Source organism: Rhinolophus hipposideros, assembly GCF_964194185.1.
Source record: "Rhinolophus hipposideros genome assembly, chromosome: 19".
NCBI classification, from domain to species: domain Eukaryota; kingdom Metazoa; phylum Chordata; class Mammalia; order Chiroptera; family Rhinolophidae; genus Rhinolophus; species Rhinolophus hipposideros.
This window is the reverse complement of record NC_138065.1, coordinates 27768351-27774053: the sequence shown is the minus strand read 5'-3', so window position 1 is coordinate 27774053 and position 5703 is coordinate 27768351.

Sequence of the window (5703 nt, the reverse complement as noted above, 5' to 3'; positions counted from 1 at the left end):
GGGGCCTGGCTTGGCACGGAGCACAGAGCAGGTCAGACTGAATGTAACCAGAGGCAAAGTTGGGGGAGAGCATCTAGGCCACAGGACCATGGGGCATGGGTGATCCTTCTGATGTGGGCAGTGTTACTGCTTGAGAGTATAAATAGAGGAAGTGGGGAAGAAACTTTAAAAGCTCAAATTGGTATTTCCTCTTTGGTCGAAAGAGTATTATTACTTAAATGAATTTTCTTGACCATGAAGCATGAAGGAGTCAGGTAAATCACTAGTAAGCTTCGAAAAGCTCATTCTAGAAACCTGAGAGGGACATGGCTATGGAAAGATCCAGAGACTGCCAGAATTTTCTTAGTTTTAGCATCAGGTACCACAGCACTGGAAACAATAAGATCATCTATTTCCCAACCCTGAGTGACCTCCAGTTATCAAATTTTCCCTGCCCTCCAAGGAAAAGTGTGTCTGTTCACTGTAATGCGGTGGAGAAGTGGAATACTGAAAATGGTCCCAGGAGTATCAGTTCAGGAGAGAATAAGGGATTGATGAGGTTGGAGTAGAATGGGGCTAGAAGTTCTGACTCTGAGACTTTAAGAATGTTAAGTTATTATTTTGAGAAGAACTGTTTATTAAAAGACACCATTAAGAAAGTGAGTAGGCAAGCCACAGGGTGATGAGATATTTTCAGTACATATGGCTGACAAAGGACACATAGCCAAAATATAAGAATTTCTACAAGTCAGTAAGAAAAAGACAGATAACACACTAGAAAAATGGCAAAATAATTGAGTAGGTACTTTACAAAAGCAGGTGTCCAAGTGCCAAGTAAACATAGGAAAAGGAACTTGACTTCATAAATCACTGTGGAAATGCAACTTTAAACTACAATGCGATACCACTACACCTGCCATAAGAATCACCAAAACTGTAAAGATGGACAATTCAGAGTGAGGATGCAAAGCAGCCAGAGCCCTTGTATACCTCCAGTGGGAGCATGAATTGGTGCAGCCACTTTGGAAAACTACATGGCAGAAGCTACTAAAACTAAATATGTGGATACCTGATGACCCAGCATTTTCAGTCCTGGGTTGAAGTTGAACAGAAATGCCTATGTGTGGGCACCAAAAGATATCCAAGAATGTTCCCAACACCATTGCTTGTTATGATCCCCCAACTGAGAAGGAAGCCATACCCCCCATCTTTTTTGAGGACAGAACATGTGAGTTAAAGGTGAAGCATGGGGAGCTGGGTAAAATGCCAGCAAGCTCTTTCTAACAGTAATGTTTGCCTTGGAAGTCTTTAGGTGAGAAGTTCCACACAGTCTGGAAATAATTCGATGTGCTTATTGCCTAAGGCAGAACAGGAGAGGGTGAATTTTTTTATTTTCTTGCCCTAGATTCTGATTCACTGGAAGAAGGAAACCAGTCAGACACTTCCAGGCCCTTCTTTTGTGACTCAGTTGACTGGGAGAGAGGTAAAATAGTGAGGACATAAGGTAGGAATTGGATATCTTGTCCACTTACCTGAACATGTCAATATTTATATTTTCCTCTATTCTCTTTCCAACAGACCTCCAGAGTTGAATTGTCTCCAACTTTGTTCAACTGTAGGTTCAGAGGGTGGGGTGGTAGCCCTGCAGAGCTGCAGCTGAGGTAGGAGACAGGGGCAACTGTAGATGGTCTAGCTTGCAAGAGCTTGTGGTGCTTTGCACACAGAACACTTGAAGCCTCTGCCCTGGCTACTTCTGCATATACTGGATTAAAGCAGCTTGAGTTTGTGAACTCTTTTTGACTTATCACTCTATCCCTGCACAGTGAGATGTTGCTGCACCTTCAGAGGTATTAATGAGATTGGCTGTCTGAGCTGAACCAGCTGCATACTCTTCCCCTGGGGATGAAGGTGACACTAGTGGAGTGGGGCAACTGCCAGGTTGGGAATTTTCCAGGACCCAGGTTGACCTTGAACCAAGACTGGGATAGGTTAGGAGAGGGATCAAAATCCATAATACTAATACTCTAAGGGAAACAAAGGGCTAAAAGGAGGTAGGGAGGATAATAAAGTGGGGATTTCCATCCGGAAGGGGCTTAAAGCCCAGGTGCCCTCATTACTCAGGGTCAATTGGCAGGAGAGTAGCTATCAGGGACAATAGGTGTTGGGATGGGAAGAGTCCATTACCTTCCATTCTTAGAACGTAAGAAGGGAGAGCAGAGTAGCTGGGATTGGGGACAACTCTGGGTATAGAGACAACATGGTAGGCTCCAGAACCACCGACTTGAGCTTAAAACCTCGCTCTGGACTCTAATCTGCTGAGAGCTAAGCTAATTTCCTACCCTCTCTGCACCTCAGGGTCCTTATCTCTAACATGGATATATGATTACCCCTGCATCAGAGGGTTGTTATGGAAGTTAAATGAGATAAAAACATGCTATCTAATAGAACTTTCTGTGATGTTGAAATGTTCTCTGGACTGTCCTGTAGCTACTAGCCACATGTAGCTATCGAGTACTTGAATTAGCTAGTGAGACTGAGGAACTAAAATTTTTTTTTTTAATTAATTTTATTGGGGTGACAATTGTTAGTAAATTTACATAGATTTCAGGTGTACAATTCTGTATTACATCGTCTATAAATCCCATTGTGTGTTCACCACCCAGAGTCAGTTCTCCTTCCATCACCATATATTTGATCCCCTTTACCCTCATCACCCACCCCCCACCCCCTTACCCTCTGGTAACCACTAAATTATTGTCTGTGTCTATGAGTTTTTGTTTCTCATTTGTTTGTCTTGTTCTTTTTGGTTTATATACCACATATCAGTGAAATCATAGGGTTCTCTGCTTTTTCTGTCTGACTTGTTTCACTTAGCATTATTCTCTCGAGATCCATCCATGTTGTCACAAATGCTCCTATATCATCTTTCCTTAACGCCGAATAGTATTCCATTGTGTATATGTACCACAACTTCTTTATCCATTCATCTATCGAAGGACATTTTGGTTGTTTCCATGTCTTGGCCACCGTAAACAAAGCTGCAATGAACATTGGCGTACACGTGTCTCTATAGAGAAATGCTTTTATATTTTTGGGGTAGATACCCAGGAGAGCGATTGCTGGGTCATATGGTAATTCTATTCGTAATTTCTTGAGGAACCTCCACACTGCCTTCCATAGCGGCTGCACCAGTCTGCATTCCCACCAACAGTGTATGAGAGAGGAACTAAAATTTTAATCGTTGTTAATTTTACTTACTTTAAGTAGCTGATTGGATATTGCAGGCTTTGAACAATGCCTGGCAGGTAGGAAGTAACTGTGGTTTTTGAGAAAGTCAAGAGGCCTTAAACCACCAGAGTCTTCCTTACAACCTTAGCTTTTACTAGTAATTGCCAGAGAGGTGAAGTGATCTGTGCAAAGGTTCTCAACCAAAAAGCCTCCTAGGATTGGAGCCACATCCTTAGCCAGAACTGGAGGCCCAAGGAAAGACCTGAGGCCATTCTCTGAGTTAGGTCCAAAAGAAAGAACAAACTAGGAAACATACCAAAAGTCTAGAATTTAGGACAGAAGCTGAAAAGACCAGGAGTCAGTGAAGATGCAGCCAGGCTGGGAAAAAAGCTCTGGGCCTGGTTTGCAGAGGACAGGAAATGCTATGAGACATCTAGTCACCACCTCTTTCCCTCTTCTTCCCTAACTTCCTTGTGGGAAACAACTGGAGAGAATTTTGGAAGGGCCAGCAGAAAAAGTTTGTGTTAGGACTGCAGCGACCTCTTGTGGCTAATGGGCAACAATAACCCTAAGGAGGGACTTAAAATGTCCTTAAATGTCATTCTCTACCCACCCACCCATACGTCAAGCTTTTTTTAAATTTTATTTTTTTAATTATTATTTTTTAGCTCTTCTCTCAATGCTCAGTTCATCCCTGCTTCTGGGAGCTCAGGAAGAGACAGGCATATAGCCTTTGCACTTTTTAAAACATTTTTCGTGCCTCCGTTATTCTATTTTATCACACTGTATTGTATGTGTTTTATTGTTTTTCTCTACTTCAAGTTTGTGATCTCCTCAAAGGCAAGGGCCAACTCTAATTCATCTTTGTGTCTCCAGGCCTAGCACTACATGAGCTCCAAGATTCATTCAAGTATAATGTTGGGATTTCTGGAGTCAGAAAAATCTGGATTCTAATCCAAGCCCTGCTGCTTACAGGGTGGAGGACCTGGGGCAGTGGCTTAATTTCACTAGCCTTGTGTTTTAACTTTGTAACATGGTAATAATGATATCCAATTTCTAGTATTGTGGAGAGGATTATACTTTTGCACACATAATATCGTGTACACTTGTCCCTCTACCTGAAATTGGATTCTAACCTTATGTCTTCTTAGGAAACTTGTACTACCAGTGCTATACTGACCTTTCTCTACTGTGAATTCAGTTTCAACTGGATCTTTCTCATAGGTGCTTCTGAAAGATGCTCTAGTATCTTTCATCTTAAAACCAAATCAAACTTTCTCTTAACTCCATACTCACTGCAAGCCTCCATTCACAGACAATCTACTTGAAAGTGGTCTATGGCTGCCCTCACCAGTTGGTGTTCTGAAACACACTGGTATGCCTCAAATGGTTGTAGGTTCTATAAGATATTGATCTGCTCTACTTTCAGGGCATCTGGGTGGGGCCACACCTCCAGCTGGAAGCAGCCTTGCTCAATTACCCAATGTTCCATTTAAATATAATTTTCTATATGTGCCACAAAGCAAAAGGGTTTGGGAAGCACTGGCATGTATTTTCCGCCTCCTTGTCTGCATTTGCCCCCTCTCACCCATTCCTCAACACACTCCAATTTGGCTTTAGCCTCCTTCACTTACATCTCCAGCATATCCACCCAAAAAACAGGTTTGGTCCTCATTCTGTTTGAGTGATGCTCATATTGTTACTTTTGATTATTCCCTCCTTCCTTAAACACCTGGACACCAGGACACATCTCCTGGATCTCCTCCCCACTCTCTGGCTGTTCCTTTCCACTCTCTCTGCAGGCTCAGTTGCCCTCCTCTAGTGGCTTTGAAGAAGTTATTCAGACCCTGGCCCCAGGCCCTTTTCTCTTTTCATGGTATATTTTCTTACTGAATATTCTCATGTGTGCCAGTGGTTTAAATGATCACCTCTAATGTAGCTTGTCCCAAATCTGTCTTTCTAGTGCAGGCCATACGCAGTGTTTCTGATATGAAACTGCTCACCTAAGAACTCCGTGTCGGAGTCATGTCACAGAAATGGAGGCATAAGGAGTGCTTCTTGAAATCTTCCCTGGAAGTTACAACAAATTGAACAGGAATAATTCAACAAAGGATGTCCTGTACGACACACAGGTATGTCTGAGACCTGCACATTGAATCACCTGAAGGTGGGCAAATTAGGTGAGCTGGAAAGTAGGGAAGGGAGAAGTGCAGAGAAGCAGGCTGCAGATCAGAGCTCACTGTAGTCCAGAGCTCACTGCAATCATGGGAGAGGGAAGAATTCAGGCTCCAGGCACACCCTCTGTGGCCCACAGTCCTGCCTGAGGGATCAGCATATAATACGGCTGACCCAGTGCTGGCAGCAAAGACCTTGGAACAAAGACTAAATACAGAAGGGTGAGAATAGTGGTTTAAGACCTCACTGCCAGGCAGAAAACAGAAAACATAGACATGGAGGCTGGCTGCCTCCCCCCTCACCACCCTCCTAGAGTTTGTT